Source organism: Somniosus microcephalus, unplaced genomic scaffold, assembly GCF_052327205.1.
Source record: "Somniosus microcephalus isolate GS21.2 unplaced genomic scaffold, FLI_Smic_1.0 unresolved_chr2, whole genome shotgun sequence".
NCBI lineage: Eukaryota > Metazoa > Chordata > Chondrichthyes > Squaliformes > Somniosidae > Somniosus > Somniosus microcephalus.
The window spans coordinates 12,679,594-12,697,157 of NW_028225180.1; the positions used below are offsets into that span (position 1 = coordinate 12,679,594).

Here is a 17,564-nt window from a genome sequence, read left to right on the forward strand (position 1 = left end):
ATCTATCCATACAGTGTAGAAACAGATATATCCCTGAGTGTATAAATATACATTCATATATAATTTGTACATACTCTTTTCTTATATTTAGTGGTTGTCCCTCTGTCTATGGCAAGCTGTAACATAGTGTGCCGCTAAGGTTACACAATTTCTCTCTTCCCCTAATAGGTATGGGAGTTTTTGGTCATCATTCAAATTTCTGAATTCCCGGCATATTTTTGTGAATTTTGGGTAGAAATTCTCCCTTATGCTCTGATATTTTCTACAAGCTGTGAGGAAGTGCATCTCTGTCTCCACCACACCCTGACTGCAATGAGAACATATCCTGTCCTCTCTTGGTAGCCGGGTCTGCCTGTGTCTACCTTTTTCGATCGCCAGGTTATGTTCACTAAGTCTGTACATTGTCAAGGTTTTTCTCAGTTTGCTATCCTTTACCATGGTCAGGTAATCAGCCATGTTGTGTTGCACTAACGGGAATGAGAGCAATCCTGTATCAGTGGCTCCATAGCTCAGGGGTTAGAGCACTGGTCTTGTAAACCAGGGGTCGTGAGTTCAAATCTCACTGGGGCCTGTGCAAAGATAGTTTTTGTTTCTGAACTCGCCATTAATCCACCACATGTTTTCTTTTAAGTATGAAACATTTCAGAGACCATCCCAAGAACAGGCTCTCACTCCCCTCCCCCTCTCCTTCCATTCAAATCCCCTGTTCTCCCCTTCACTCTCTCACTACACATTTCTCTCACCTTCTTCACCTCCTCTCTCTACCATTCCCCCTCCCACTCTGTCCTTTCCTCTTGGGGAGACAAGAAGGCGGATGGGGAGAGGGAGAGTAAAGGGAAGGAGAGAGACTGTGGGTGAAGTGCAGAGAAGGCCAGAGATAGAGAGAGGGGAAGGAGAGAGAGTGTGGGGAAAGGGATAGAGAGAGGGGAAGGGGAGAGAGTGTGGGGAAAGGGATAGAGAGATGGGAAGGGGAGAGAGTGTGGGGAAAGGGATAGAGAGAGGGGAAGGAGAGAGAGTGTGGGGAAAGGGATAGAGAGAAGGGAAGGAGAGAGAGTGTGAGGAAAGAGATAGATAGAGGGGAAGGAGAGAGAGTGTGGGGAAAGGGATAGAGAGAGAGTGTGGGGAAAGGGATAGAGAGAGGGGAAGGAGAGAGAGTGTGGGGAAAGGGATAGAGAGAGGGGAAGGGGAGAGAGTGTGGGGAAAGAGATAGAGAGAGGGGAAGGAGAGAGAGTGTGGGGAAAGGGATAGAGAGAGGGGAAGGAGAGAGATTGTGGGGAAAGGGATAGAGAGAGGGGAAGGGGAGAGAATGAGGGGAAAGGGATAGAGAGAGGGGAAGGGGAGAGAATGAGGGGAAAGGGATAGAGAGAGGGGAAGGGGAGAGAGTGTGGGGAAAGGGATAGAGAGAGGGGAAGGAGAGAGAGTGTGGGGAAAGGGATAGAGAGAGGGGAAGGAGAGAGAGTGTGGGGAAAGGGATAGAGAGAGAGGAAGGAGAGAGAGTGTGGGGAAAGAGATAGAGAGAGGGGAAGGAGAGAGAGTGTGGGGAAAGGGATAGAGAGAGAGGAAGGGGAGAGAGTGTGGGGAAAGGGATAGAGAGAGGGGAAAGAGAGAGAGTGTGGGGAAAGGGATAGAGAGAGGGGAAGGAGAGAGAGTGTGGGGAAAGAGATAGAGAGAGGGAAAGGAGAGAGAGTGTGGGGAAAGGGATAGAGAGAGGGGAAGGAGAGTGAGTGTGGGGAAAGGGATAGAGAGGGGAAGGAGAGAGAGTGTGGGGAAAGGGATAGAGAGAGGGGAAGGAGAGTGAGTGTGTGGAAAGGGATAGAGAGGGGAAGGAGAGATAATGTGGGAAAAGAGATAGAGAGAGGGGAAGGAGAGAGAGTGTGGGGAAAGGGATAGAGAGAGGGGAAGGAGAGAGTGTGTGGGGAAAGGGATAGAGAGAGGGGAAGGAGAGAGAGTGTGTGGAAAGGGATAGAGAGAGGGGAAGGGGAGAGAGTGTGGGGAAAGGGATAGAGAGAGGGGAAGGTGAGAGAGTGTGGGGAAAGGGAAGGAGAGAGGGGAAGGAGAGAGAGTGTGGGGAAAGGGAAGGAGAGAGACTGTGGGGAAAGGGGAGACAGGGAAGGAGATGGAGAGATGGAAGGAGAGAGGCGGAATGGGAGAGAAAGAGGGAAGCAAAGAGGAGAGAGGGAGAGAGAAAGAGAGAGGAGGTAGCGAAAGTGAGAGAGAGAAAGAGAAATAGAGAGAGGGAAAGTGAGTGAGAGAGAAAGAGAGAGATAGAAAGGGAGTGACAGAAAGATAGAGAGAGAGTGGTAGAGACACAAAGAGGGAGAAATATAGAAAGAAGGAGGCAGAGAGACTGAGAGAGAGATAGAGTGTAACTGAGATGCCTTGGGACGTTTTAGTACGTTAAAGTTGCTCTATTGTTGTTGAGAGGTGACTATTGAAGAGCCTGAGGCAGGTATCGGGGGTGAGACACAATCTGAGTGGTGAACTGCGCCCTGCCTCATTCTTCAAACACACAGCACTAACTGGAATGAGAAGCAATTCAGTGCAGGTGGCTCCATAGCTCAGGGGTTCGAGCAGTTGTCTTATTTAAACCAGGGGTCGTGAGTTCAAATCTCACTGGTGCCTCTGCAAATTTGTTAATTCACAGCATGTTTACTTTTAAGTGTGAAACAGCTCCGAGACCAACACGAGAACAGGCTCTCTCTCCCTTCCCAATCTCCATCTCTCTCCCTCCTTCCGTTCAATTCCCCTGTACTCCCCTCTTTGCCTGCCTCGCTCTCACCACATCTCTCCCCTTTCCTCTCTCACTCTGTCCTTTCCTCTTGGGGAGAGTAGAAGGAGGAGGATGGGGAGAGAAGAGGTGAAGGGAAAGAGATAGAGAGAGGGGAAGTGGACAGCTGGAAGGATGGAGGCAGAAAGCGGTAAGACAGCGTGAGGAGAGAAGAGAAAAGAAGAGGGAGGAGAACGAGGGGAAAGGGAGAGAGAGGTGGGAGTTGGAGAGGGTGGATGCCGAGAGCGGCAAGGTGAGATAGAGCGGGGAGAAGGAGGCAGATGGAGGAGGGGGAAATGAGAGAGGGGAAACAGGGGAGACAAAGTGGGAAGAGAGAGAAGGGGAGGGAAGGAGATAGAGGCAAGAGGGAGTGACAGAGTTAGAAGGGAAGGGGTGAGAGGGAAGGAGATAGAGAGAGGGGAAGTGTAGGGGTGCGCAAAATTCCCCTATTTTCCTTGAAGATCGGGAAATATTGGTCCACATCGTGGTTGAAGAATTATGTGTTTTGAATTGCCTCTGGGTTGGATCAATGTTTTTGAAGCATACTCAGAGCCACGAAAGACTGCTCTGAGATGGGCAGCACGTGGACAACACCGGAATCGAGGAGTTCTGTGGAAATATTCGCACACATTAAGACAGTACATTTGATTTGAATTTGTGCCCTTGAGCCTGGTCAATCACAAAAAGGTTTTAAAATGGCCGTCAGAAAGCATTGGCCAAGAACAGTGCGGCTTGGAAAAGCAGCTTGGACAGCTTGTAATGTGTCTGTGTGAAAGACCTGTCAATCAAACCAGGGAGTTTCCCTTTTGTGGAGAGGCAAGGTTTGTTTATACGAAGCTGCAGGATGTTTATTTACTTAAGGGATTAGCCCACTTGAACCGAAACCGCAGAACAATTGGCTTCTATTTACACAGAAAATCCAAACCCATTCAAAGCACTTACACACAATAGATACATCTAAACTCAGGAAAAGGACTTTTGCTATGCAACAGTTTAGGAATGAATGGGTTTTTGAATCACCCAATTCTAAACAATAAGGCAGTTGGATTCCCTTTTGTTTTAGCCCAGGTGAACTCCGGATGTGGGCGGGTACACTTTGGCCCCAGAGTGCAGACACATTAAATCGCTCACTTTGAATCAGCCAGTCATGGCTTTCGTTTGTGTTTTGGAACTTTTGGGCGCGAATTTTGCACACAGACCTTTTCAGCGCCAAACAGGAGTTGGCAGGATATAAAAGATAGCTCCTGAGAAGCTATCTCTCTCTCTTACTTCGCTGGACCACAGGTGAGCAGGGTTTCTGACTCCTCAGCAAGGCCACCTAGTCAGGAGTTAGGGGGGGTGATTTAGGGGAAATTGCTAAGATTGTTTAATCAACATTGTAGCCATCAATCCCTCGTTTTTGCTGTCTGCCTTCCCCCATTTAAGCAATGTTACTGTAATTACTGTGTTCATGTGGTATAGTTTAAATTTGATTACAGTTTCTTTAGTTTAATAAAGTTTGACTTTCTCACACCCAGACCAGTTGTCTGCTTTTAATATATCATTAATTATAAGTCCTTCAGTCAGAACTGGAAGGTGGGGTAGCGATTCAAAACCGCTGTTTGAATTGGTTTAAGGGTAGCAGGCAAAGGCTGCTGACCAGGTAAATTACCGTAAACCAGGTAAAAGGTTGGAATTGGTCAGGGTGCGGGCAAAGCTGCCTGACCAGGCAAATTACCGTAAACCAGTTAAAAGATGCCCCCCTACAGAAGGAGAGAGGTGGAAGGGGGCAAGAGACAGATTGAGAAGGGGAGAGAGCGGGAAAGTGGAGAGTGTGAGAGAATAGATGAGAGAAGGGCGGATGGAGGAAGAGCAATGAGACTGAGGAAGGGCGAAGGGGAGAGAGAGTAAAAGTAACAGAGAGGGAGAGAGAAAGAGAGAGAAAGTGAGAGCGCCACAGAGAAAAAGAGAAAGAGCTAGAAAGGGACAGAGAGCGACAGAAAGATAGAGAGAGAGTTGTAGAGACACAAAGAGGGAGAAATATAGAAAGAAGGAGGTAGAGAGACTGAGAGAGAGAGAGAGTGTAACTGAGTTGCCTTGGGATGTTTTAGTACGTGAAACTTGCTCTATTGTTGTTGAGAGGTGATTATTGAAGAGCATGAGGCAGGTATCGGGGGATGAGACACAATCTGAGTGGTGAACTGCGCCCTGCCTCATTCTTCAAACGCACAGCACTAACTGGAATGAGAAACGCTCCAGTGCAGGTGGCTCCATAGTTCAGGGGCTAAAGCACTGGTCTTGTTAAACCAGGGGTTGTGAGTTCAAATCTCACTGGGGCTTCTGCAAATTTGTTAATTCACAGCATGTTTACTTTTAAGTATGAAAAAGCTCTGAGGCTAACACAAGAACAGGCTCTCTCGCCCTTCCCAATCTCCACCTCTCCCTCTCCTTCCGTTCAATTCCCCCTCTTTGCGTCTCTCATTCACCTCCTCTCTCTACACTTTCCCCTCTCTCTCACCGCTTCCCTTTCCTCTCTCTTTCCCCCTCTCACTCTGTCTTTTCCTCTTGGGGAGAGTAGAAGGAGGATGGGGAGAGAAGAGGCGAAAGGGAGAGAGTGTGTCGGGGAGAGAGAAAAGGGAAGGAGATAAAGAGGGGAAATGGGAGGCGGGAAGCGGTAAGACAGCGTGAAAAGAGGAGAGAGGGAGAGAAGAGAACGAGGGGAAAGGGAGAGAGAGAGGCGGATGGAGGAAGTGGGAGTTGGAGAGGGGGGATGCTGAGAGCGGGAAGGTGAGATTAGAGCGAGGGGAAGGGAAGGGGAGAGAGAGGCAGGTGGAGGAGGGGAAAATGAGAGAGGGGAAACAGGAGAGACGAAGGGAGGGAAGAGGGAGTGACAGAGTTAGAAGGGGGGAGGGAAGGAGAGAGGTGGAAGGGAGCAAGAGACAGGGAGAGAGTGGGAAAGTGCGAGAGAATAGATGAGAGAACGGTGGATGGAGGAAGAGCAATGAGACTGAGGAAGGGTGAAGGGGAGAGAGAGAGTGAAATAGAGAGAAAGTGAGAGAGTGACAGAGAAAAAGAGAAAGAGGTAGAAAGGGAGTGACAGAAAGATAGAGAGAGAGTGGTAGAGACACAAAGAGGGAGAAATATAGAAGAAAGGAGGCAGAGAGGGATAGAGTGTAACTGAGTTGCCTTGGGATGTTTTAGTACGTGAAAGTTGCTCTATTGTTGTTGAGAGGTGACTATTGAAGAGCCTGAGGCAGGTATCGTGGGATGAGACACAATCTGAGTGGTGAACTGTGCCCTGCCTCATTCTTCAAACGCACAGCACTAACTGGAAAGAAAAGCAACCCCATGCATGTGGCTCCATAGCTCAGGGGTTAGAGCACTGGTCTTATAAATCAGTGGTCGTGAATACACATCACACTGGTGCCTATGCAAATTTGTTAATTCACAGTGTGGCAAAGCCACTGCGAAACTCCAAACAACTGTACATAATTCACTTTAGTGACGTGTTAACTACAGACTGAATCTGTACCATTGTATATATTGTTTGCATGTACAGAACATGGTCCTTTTGAGAGCGCAAGCAAACATTATGATGTCATACTGCTAATCATGTGATCACCCAAAGGTGGGAAAAATGTGATGACATCATGATGCCATCCACAGGACCGCCCTGGTAGTCCTCGTGGTGCTTCAGACCTGTATTCATAGTTCTCTTGCATCAACCTGTTTAAAATCATTAGTTTGACATTAAAAACCTTTTTGATTGATTGCCTGCATTGGACTCAATCTCTAGATAGGAATTTGGCCATTCCTACATTGGTGACCATGACTTTTGTGAACGGATTTCACGAAAGGAACACAGCATGGAGGCAAACGCCATTTTGTTGAAGCACCGCAGTTCTGGGAGCAACAAGCGACCTCGTGGTTCATCCAAGTTGAAGCCCAGTTCACCCTGAGAGGCATCGTTGCGATCAGACCCGATACTTATACGTGGTCCCCACTCTCGATGACTCTGCTGCCTCGTGGATCATCAGTCTTCTCGAGAATCCACCTACTGACCGCAAGTATGAGACCCTCAAGGCGCAGTTGCTACAGGTTTTCGGGCTCACGAAATCGGAGCACGCCCGGCGTCTGCTCGCTATGCCCGGGATCGGGGACTCCAAACCTTCCGAGCTGATGAGACAGATGCTCACACTCCTCGGCTCCGAACCGCAATGCTTTCTCTTCAGAGAGTTATTCCTCAGCCAATTATTGGAGCAGGTGCAAGCGGCCTTGGTGAGATCCGAGGTCGAAGACTGCGCAATGCTCGCTGCTGAAGCAGACAAAATATTCGCAGTTACGCAACAGCACTGCACTGCCACAAGGCGCCCATCCCCACAGCCGCCGCCCCAGCTCCTCAGCCCGCGGGGCTGTGCTTCTACCACGCGCGGTTTGCTGTGAAGACGAGATGTTGCCGCCCTCCCTGCAGCTTCTCTCAAAAAAAAACAACAACTCCGTCCAATGAAGAACGGGTCTAACGGGCGCCCCGCGGCCGCGATGGCAATCGGCAATGCAGGCAAGCTGCTCTTCTTCACAGATGCCATCTCCGGTCGTCGGTTCCTGTGCGACACCGAGGCACAGTGCAGCATTCTACCCGCGTCAGCTCTTGATGTACAGGCTGGGAAGCACGGCCTCCCCCTCGAAGCGATTAATGGCGGTGCTATTCAGACCTTCGGTAGACAGTGGGTCCAGGTGTGTTTCGGCAGCCAATGGTTTTTCTGGGAATTCGCTCCGGCCAAGGTTTCGCAAGCCATTCTCGGTGCAGATTTCCTGTGCGCCAACGGCCTCCTGGTCGATGTGAGGAACCGGCGGCTGATCAACGCGGCCACGTTTCACTCTATCCCTTGCCACCGTAGCAACACCATGTCACGCACCGTCTCCTGTGCTTTCCCGACTCCGGATGAGTTCGCTCACCTGCTGGGCGAATTTCCAGACCTGACCAGGCCCACGGTCTCCTCCACGGCCATGAAACATGGTGTGGAACACCACATCAGCACCACCGGCACCCCGGTCCACGCGCGGGCCCGACGCCTCGAACCTGGCAAGCTAGCGGTCGCGAAGGCGGAGTTCGCAACGATGGAGCATTTAGGGATTATTCGCATGTCGAATAGTCCCTGGTCTTTGCCTCTTCACATCGTACTGAAACATGGCGGTGGATGGCAGCCCTGCAGCGACTATTGGTGCCTAAACGATGCCACCACTCCTGATCGATACCCGATCCCCCACATCCAAGATTTCTCTGCCCATTTGGCAGGAAACACCGTTTTTCCCAAGGTTGACCTTGTCCGGGGCTACCACCAGGTCCCGGTGCACCCGCAAGACGTCCAGAAGTCCGCAGTCATCACTCCTTTCGCTCTCTTTGAATTTTTAAGGATGCCGTTTGGGTTGAAGAACGCCGCCCAGGCATTCCAGCGCCCATGGACTCCATGCTGCGGGACCTCAAGTTCCTCTTCGTCTACTTAGACGACATTCTCATTGCCAGTCCAAGTAAGGAGGAACACATCTCTCACCTCCGCATCCTCTTTCGACGCCTCAGCCAACATGGCCTGATTATCAACCCAGCCAAGTGTCAGTTTGGTCTGCAACAAATCGATTTCCTGGGACATCGCATTACCTCAGAGGGAGCGGTTCCTTTGCAAGCAAAGGTAGAGGTGGTGACCTCCTTTCCATGCCCGCAGAACACAAAGGCCCTACAGGAATTCCTCGGCATGGTAAACTTTTACCACCGTTTCGTGCCTAAGGCAGCACTATTCATGCAGCCCCTGTATGAGGCCCTCAAGGGCAAGCCTGGCAAGGATCTGGTAAGCTGGACGGTTGACATGGACCGGGCATTCATCAACACCAAGCATGCCTTAGCCAACGTGACCATGTTGGCACACCCGCTACCAGGAGCCACCATCGCCCTCACCACCGACGCATCAGATTACACAATCGGCACCATTCAGGAGCAGTGGGTGAACGGGACGTGGCAGCCGTTGGCATTCTTCAGCTGTCAACTGTGGCGTAACGAGCGGGCGTACAGTACTTTCGACAGGGAGCTACTTGCCCTTTTTCTGGCCATCCGCCATTTCCGGTTCTTGTTGGAAGGACGTCCTTTCACAGCCTTCGTCGACCACAAGCCACTGACGTTTGCCATGGCCAAGACCGCCGAACCGTGGTCATCTCGACAACAACGTCAGCTGACATGCATCTCTGAATTTACCACAGACATTGAGCACGTGGCCGGTAAAGACAACCTGGTGGCAGATTGCCTCTCCCGCGCGACCGTGCATGCGGTCCAGCTGGGCATCGACTACGTCCTCATGGCAGCAGACCAAGTCTCAGACCCAGAAGTGCAGGCTTACCGCACCAACACCACTTGCCTCCAGTTGGCCGACGTCAGGTTCCATTCAGCTGGTACCACGTTGCTGTGTGACGTCTCTGTTCGGGACCCTCGCCCTATTGTGCCGGTCGCCTGGCGCCGCAAGGTGTTTGACGCCGTACATGGGTTGTCACACCCGGGAATGAAGGCGTCTCAGTAGCTAATGTCTTCTAAGTTCGTTTGGCGGGGCATGCATAAAGATGTCCGCGACTGGGCTAACACCTGCGTGGTATTCCAAAAGGCTAAGGTTCAGCGCCACATCAAGGCTTCATTGGCCACCTTTGCAGTTCCTGAGTGACGGTTTGACCACATCAATGTGGACCTGGTAGGACCACTTCCACCTTCCCATGGTTTGACGCACATCCTGACCATAGTAGATCGCACCACCAGATGGCCAGAGGCGGTTCCCCTGTCACCTACTACTTCGGCGGATGTGGCCTTCATGGGTCACCCGTTTTGGAGTGCCTGCTGACATCTCTTCGGACTGGGGCCCGCAGTTTTCCTCTGAGCTCTGGAATGCGGTGGCTCAAGGACTCGGTGTCAAGTTCCACCGCACCACAGCCTACCACCCACAAGTGAACGGTCTGTGCGAACATTTTCACAGATCGCTTAAGGCCGCACTGAGGGCCAGCCTCCAAGACGCTGGATGGGCAGACAAGCTACCATGGGTCATGTTGGGCCTTCGCACAGCCCCCAAAGAAGATCTTCACGCTTCCGTGGCAGAGCTCGTTTATGGTCAGCCGCTGCGAGTGCCAGGGTATTTCCTGTCAACACCAACGGAGCCATGGTCCGCCTCATGCCAGCTTATCAGCCACCAGGAAGCAGCCAGATGTTTCGCGCCGGTTCCCACCTCGCATCACGGGGTTCAGGGCTCTCACGTTCCAGTGGAGCTGAAACAAGCTGATTACGTGTTCATCTGCCATGATGCTCACCGGGATCCGCTCAAGGCCCCATACACTGGTCCTTTCCGTTTGTTAGAGGCAGGAGACAAAATCTTCAAGGTGGATGTCGGTGGTAAACTGGACCACATTTCGGTTGACCGTTTGAAGCCGGCACACCTGGACCTTGACCATCCCATCGAGACCGCACAGCCACCGAGATGGGGTCGGCCGCCCACTGCCGTCGCGCCAGAGCAAGTACAACCACTTGGCAGACTGCCCGCAATCCAACAGCTTCTGTTTCGGGAATACAGGAGTCGTTCTCACAGGCTTGTCAGACCCCCTAACCGTTTGACTTTTTGCGTTAAAGACAATTCTGGGGGGGCACATGTGGCAGAGCCACTGAGGGACTCTGAACAACTGTACATAATTCCCTTTAATGATGTGTTAACTACAAACTGAATCTGTACCATTGTATATACTGTTTGCATGTACAGGGCGCGGTCCCTGTAAGAGCGCAAGCAAACGCCAAAATGTCATGCCGCTAATCACGTGATCACCCAAACGCGGGAATAACGTGATGATGTCATGACGCCATCCACAGGACCGCCCAGGCAGTCCTCGTGGAGCTTCTGACCTGTTAAGACCTGTATTCATAGTTCTCTTGCATCAATCTGCTAAACTCGTTAGTTTGAAATTAAAAACCTTTTTGATTGATTGCCTGCGTCGGACTCAATCTCTGGATAGGAATTTGACCATTCCTACAACAGCATGTTTTCTTTTAAGTACGAAACAGCTCCGAGACCAACACGAGAACAGGCTCTCTCGCCCTTCCCAATCTCCATCTCTCCCTCTCCTTCCATTCAATTCCCCTGTCCTCCCCCTCTTTGCCTGTCTCTCTCTTCCTTACCCCTCTCTCTACCTATCTTCCCTCTCTCTCCCTCAGCCTCTCTCTCACTTTCCCCACCTCCCATTCACCTCCTCTCTCTCCATTTTCCCCTCTCTCTCACCACTTCCCTTCCTCCTACCATCTCCCCTTTCATCTCTCTTTCCCTCTCTCACTCTGTCCTTTCCTCTTGGGGAGAGTAGAAGGAGGAAAGGGAGAGGAGGATGGGGAGAGAAGAGGCGAAAGGGAGAGAGAGTGTGTAGGGGAGAGAGAAAAGGGAAGGAAATAGAGAGAGGGGAAGTGGAGAGCTGGAAGGAGAGAGGTGGGAAGCGGAGAGACAGCGTGAAAAGAGGAGAGAGGGAGAGAAGAGAAAGAAGAGGGAGGGAGAGCGAGGGGAAAGGGAGAGAGAGGCGGTTGGAGGAAGGGGGGATGCTGAGAGTGGGAAGGCGAGATAGAGCGAGGGGAAGGGGAGAGAGAGGCAGATGGAGGAAGGGGGAGTTGGAGAGGGGGGATGCCGAGAGCGGGAAGGGGAGAGAGAGGCAGATGGAGGAGGGGGAAATGAGAGAGGGGAAACAGGGGAGACAAAGTGGGAAGGGAGAGAAGAGAGAAGGGGAGGGAAGGAGATCGAGGGAAGAGGGAGTGAGAGAGAGTGACAGAAAGATAGAGAGAGAGTGGTAGACACACAAAGAGTGAGAAATATAGAAAGAAGGAGGCAGAGAGACTGAGAGAGAGAGAGTGTCACTGAGTTGCCTTGGGTCGTTTTAGTACGTGAAAGTTGCTCTATTGTTGTTGAGAGGTGACTATTGAAGAGCCTGAGGCAGGTATCGGGGGATGAAACACAATCTGAGTGGTGAACTGCGTCCTGCCTCATTCTTCAAACACACAGCACTAACTGGAATGCAAAGCAATGCAGTACTCATGGCTCCATAGCTTAGGGGTTAGAGCACTGGTCTTGTATAACCGTAGGGGTCGTGAGTGCAAATCTCACAGGTGCCTGTGCAAATTTGTTAATTCACAATATGTTTACTTTTAAGTATGAAGGAGCTCTGAGACCAACACGAGAACAGACACAATCTCCACCTCTCCCTTTCCTTCTGTTCAATTCCCCTGTCCTCCCCCTCTTTGCCTGTCTCTCTCTTCCTTCCACATCCCCCTTGCTATTTAACCCCAATAAGAGCATAAGAAGCAGGAGTAGGCCATACGGCCCCTTGGGCCTTCTCCGCCGTTCAATAGGATCATGGCTGATCTGAACCTAGACTCACGTCCACTTCCCTGCCCGCTCCCCGTAACCCCTAATTCCCTTATCAGCTAGGGAACACGTCTATCTCCATTTTAAATTTATTTAATGTCGCAGCTTCCACAGCTCTCTGAGGTAGCAAATTCCATAGATTTACTACCCTCTGAGTGAAGAAGTTTCTCCTCATCTCAGTGTTAAAAGGGAAGCCCCTTATTCTAAGATGATGCCCCCTAGTTCTAGTCTCACCCATCAGTGGAAACATCCTCACCGCATCCACCCGATCAAGCCCCCTCACAATCTTATATGTTTCGATAAGATCGTCTCTCATTCTTCTGAATTCTAATGTGTAGAGGCCCAACCTACTCAACCTTTCCTCATAAGTCAAGCCCCTCATCTCTGGAATCAACCAAGTGAAGCTTCTCGGAACTGCCTCGAGAGCAAGTATATCTTTTCTTAAATATGGAAACCAAAACTGTATGCAGTATTCCAGGTGTGGCCTCACCGGTACCCTTTATAACTGAAGCAAGACTTCCCTGCTTTTATACTCCATTCCCCGTGCAATAAAAGCCAAGATTCCATTGGCCTTCCTGATCACCTGCTGTACCTGCACACTAATCTTCTGTGTTTCATGCACCAGGACCCCCAGATCCCTTTGTACTGTAGCATTTTGCAGTTTCTCTCCATTTAGATAAGAACTTGCTCTTTGATTTTTTCTTCCAAAATGCATAACCTCACACTTTCCAACATTAGATTCCATCTGCCAAATTTCTGCCCACTGACTTAGCCTGTCTATGTCCTTTTGCAGGTTTTTATGTCCTCCTCACTCACTGCTTTCCCTCCCATCTTTGTATCATCTGCAAACTTGGATATGTTGCACTTGGTCCCCTCCTCCAAATCGTCAATATAGATTGTAAAGAGTTGGGGTCCCAGCACTGACCCCTGCGGAACACCACTAGTTACTGATTGCCAACCCGAGAATGAACCATTTATCCCAACTCTCTGCTTTCTGTTAGATAGCCAATCTTCCACCCATGCCAGTATATTACCCCAATCCCGTGATTTTTTTAATCTTGTGCAATAATCTTTTGTGTGGCACCTTGTCAAATACCTTTTGGAAGTCCAAATACACTACTTCCACTGGTTCCCCTTTATCCACCCTATTTGTTACGTCCTCAAAGAATTCGAGCAAATTTGTCAAACATGACTTCCCCTTCATAAAACCATGCTGACTCTGTCCGATTAAATTATGCTTATCCAAATGTCCTGTTACTGCTTCCTTAATAATGGACTCCAACATTTTACCAAGCACAGATGTTAGGCTAACTGGTCTATAGTTTCCAGCCTTTTGTCTACCTCCCATTTTAAATAAGGGCATTACATTAGCAGTTTTCCAATCTGTTGGGACCTTTCCTGAATCCAGGGAGTTTTGGAAAATTACCACCAATGCATCTGCAATCCCTACCGCTACTTCTCTCAAGACCCTAGGATGTAAGCCATCAGGTCCAGGGGATTTATCCGCCTTTAGTCCCATTATCTTACTGAGTACCATCTCCTTAGTGATTTTAATCATGTTTAGCTCCCCCCCCCTATAGCCCCCTGTTTGTCCAGTGTTGGGATATTTTTAGTGTCCTTTACTGTAAAGACTGATACAAAATATTTGTTCAGCGTTTTTGTCATCTCCATGTTCCCCACCACTAATTTCCCGGTCTCGTCCTCTAAGGGACCAACATTCACTTTAGCCACCCTTTTTCTTTTTATATAGCTGTAGAAACTCTTGCTATCTGTTTTTATGTTTATTGCTAGTTTACTTTCATAATCTATCTTCCCTTTCTTAATTAATCTTTTAGTTATTCTTTGCTGGCTTTTAAATGCTTCCCAATCTTCTATCCTCCCACTAGATTTGGCTACTTTATATGTCCTTGTTATCAGTCGGATACTATCCTTTATTACTTCACTTAGCCACGGATGGCTGTCTTTTCTTTTACGCCCCTTTTTCCTCAGTGGAATATATTTTTCTTGAAAGTTGTGAAATATCTCCTTGAATGTACACCACTGCTCATGTACCGTCTTACACCTTAATCTATTTTCCCAGTCCACTTTAGTCAACTCTGCCCTCATACCTTCATAGTCTCCTTTATTTAAGCTTAATATGCTGGTTTGAGATCCAACTCTCTCACCCTCCAACTGAATTTGGAATTCAACCATGTTATGATCACTCACTCCAAGGGGATCCTTTCCTGGGACATTTTTTATTAATCCTGTCTCATTACACAGCACCAGATCTAAGATTGCCTGCCCCCTGGTTGGTTCAGTAACATACTGCTCAAGGAACCCATCCCTAATGCACTCTATAAACTCTTTCTCAAGGCTGCCCTGCCCAATTTGATTTGTCCAGTCAATATGAAAGTTAAAATCCCCCATGATTATAGCTGTTCCCTTATTACAAGCCCCAACTATTTCCTGATTAATACTCCGACCAATAGAGTTGCAACTGTTAGGAGGCCGATAGACTACGCCCACTGGTGACTTTTTCCCCTTATTATTCCTTATCTCCACCCAAACTGTTTCACTATCCTGATCCTTTGACCCAATATCATTTCTCACTATTGCAGTGATTCCATCCTTTATTAACATAGCCACCCCACCTCCCTTTCATTCCTGTCTGTCCTTCCTAATTGTCAAATACCCCTGGATGTTTCGTTCCGAGTCATGGTCACCTTGCAGCCATGTTTCTGTAATGGCCACCAGATCATACCCATGTGTAGTTATTTCTACCATCAACTCGTCTATTTTGTTACGAATGCTGCATGCATTCAGATAAAGAACTTTTAAATATGTTTTGTGTCAATTTATTCCTGCTGTTACCCCCTTTACTACTTTACCTTTAGCTTTATACATTCTGTCCCTTCCTGACACGCTCTGGTTATTAATTCCCCCACTGCTACCTTGCTCTATTGCCGTCTCCGCTGACATTTTTATTTTTCGCTCTCTTGAAACCTCCCCCCCACTAATTAGTTTAAAGCCCTCTCTACAGCCCTAGTTATTCAATTCGCCAGAATTCTAGTCCCAGCACTGGCCAAGTGAAGTCTGTCCCAACGGAACAGCTCTCTCCCGTCCCAGTACTGGTGCCAGTGTCCCAAGAAGCAAAACCCATTTCTCCCACACCAGTCTTTGAGCCACGCATTTAACTCTCTGATTTTATTTACCCTAGCCAAATTTGCTCGTGGCTCAGGTAGTAATCCAGAGATTATTACCCTTGTGGTTCTGTTTTTTAATTTGGCCCCTAGCTGCTCATACTCCCTCAGCAGAACCTCTTTCCTTGTCCTATCTATGTCATTGGTACCAACATGGACCACGACAACTGGATCCTCCCCCTCCCACTCCAAGTTTCTCTCTAGCCCAGAGGAGATGTCCTTAACCCTGGCACCGGGTAGGCAACACAGCCTTCGGGACTCTCGCTCTCAGCTGCAAAGAACCCTCTCTCTCCCTCCGCCTCTCTCTCACCTTCCCCACCTCCCCTTCACCTCCGCTATCGACACTTTCCCCTCTCTCTCACCACTTCCCTTCCTCCTACTCTCTCCGCTTTCTTCTCTCTTTCCCCCTCTCACTCTGTCCTTTCCTCTTGTGGAGAGTAGAAGGAGGAAAGGGAGAGGAGGATGGGGAGAGAGTGTGTAGGGGAGAGAGAAAAGGGAAGGAGATAGAGAGAGGGGAAGTGGAGAGCTGGAAGGAGAGAGGTGGGAAGCGGAGAGACAGCGTGAAAAAAGGAGAGAGGACGAGAAGAGGAAGAAGAGGGAGGGAGAACGAGGGGAAGGGGAGAGAGAGGCGGATGGAGGAAGGGGGAGTTGGAGAGGAGGAGTGCCGAGAGCGGGAAGGCGAGATAGAGCGAGGGGAAGGGGAGAGAGAGGTAGATGGAGGAGGGGAAATGAGAGAGGGGAAACAGGAGAGACAAAGTGGGAAGGGAGAGAAGAGAGAAGGGGAGGGAAGGAGATAGAGGGAAAAGGGAGTGACAGAGTTAGAAGGGGAGAGGGGGAGGGAAGAGAAGAATGAAGGGAAGGGGAAAGAGGGAAGGAAGTAGAGAAAGGGGAAGGAGAGAGGTGGAAGGGGGGAAGAGACAGACTGAGAAGGGGAGAGAGCGAGAGAATAGATGAGAGAAGGGGGGATGGAGGAAGAGCAATGAGACTGAGGAAGGGCGAAGGGGAGAGAGAGAGAGTAACAGTAACAGAGAGAGAGAGAGAAAGTGAGAGAGACACAGAGAAAAAGAGAAAGAGGTAGAAAGGGAGTGACAGAAAGATAGAGAGAGAGTGGTAGAGACACAAAGAGGGAGAAATATAGAATGAAGGAGGCAGAGAGACTGAGAGAGAGATAGAGTGTAACTGAGTTGCCTTAAATGTTTTAGTACGTGCAAGTTGCTCTATTGTTGTTGAGAGGTGACTATTGAAGAGCCTGAGGCAGGTATCGGGGGATGAGATACAATCTGAGTGGTGAACTGCGCCCTGCCTCATTCTTCAAATGCACAGCACTAACCGGAATGAGAAGCAATCTAGTACAGGTGGCTCCATAGCTCAGGGGTTAGAGCACTGGTCTTGTAAACCAGGGGTCGTGAGTTCAAATCTCACTGGGGCCTGTGCAAATTTGTTAATTCACAGCATGTTTACTTTAAAGTATGAAACTGCTCCGAGACCAACACGAGAACAGGCTCTCTCGCCCTTCCCAATCCCTCTCCTTCCGTTCAATTCCCCTGTACTTCCCCCTCTTTGCCTGTCTCTCTCTTCCTTACCCTTCACCCTCTCTCTACACATCCCCCTCATTATCTTCTCTCACCTTCCCCAATTCCCATTCACCTCCTCTCTCTACACTTTCAGTGCGGGCCCTGTGTTCAGTGGGGGCACCGTGTTCAGTGGGGGCACTTCAGTGTGGGCCCTTTGTTCAGTGCGGGCATTGTGTTCAGTGTTGTTGTGTCGGAACCTTTTTACCTAGACACAATTAGAACTCAGAAGTTCAAACACGAAGTGCTTTATTGGAAGGGAAAGGGAAGTTCTGGAGAGCTCCGAACAAAGAGAGCTAAACTTAACCAAGAGAACACCCAACCATTTATCTGCTGTGACAGCGCCACCACAGGTGGGAGGAGAACACACAATACATAACATATTCCTCCCCTCTTAAATGGAAGGTCCACATTATTCCTCAACAGGTAAGTTACTTTCAATGCACTCAACTAACCTAGGGTAGACTGCCTCAGCCCCTGACTTTACCCTGGGGTTTATTCTGCCCCAGTCTTGTGGGTAAGTCGCCAAGCCTACAGATCCAAGCATCTTGGAGGCCGCCGCTCTCTGTCAGGATACCGGCGGTCATCGCTGGCTTCCACAGCAGTAGGCATTGACACAGGCCTAGATAGAGAAGGTGCCTGCGTCAGT

The 17,564-nt window shown here is 49.6% G+C and overlaps 2 non-coding genes across 2 annotated transcripts; both read left to right on the forward strand.

The window, feature by feature from the left end:
• Positions 1-498: 498 nt before the first annotated feature.
• trnat-ugu (transfer RNA threonine (anticodon UGU)) lies at positions 499-571 on the forward strand. The gene has a single exon. It is a non-coding gene; the product is annotated as a tRNA-Thr (tRNA).
• A 16,130-nt stretch (positions 572-16,701) lies between these two features.
• trnat-ugu (transfer RNA threonine (anticodon UGU)) lies at positions 16,702-16,774 on the forward strand. The gene has a single exon. It is a non-coding gene; the product is annotated as a tRNA-Thr (tRNA).
• The last annotated feature ends 790 nt before the right edge of the window (positions 16,775-17,564 follow it).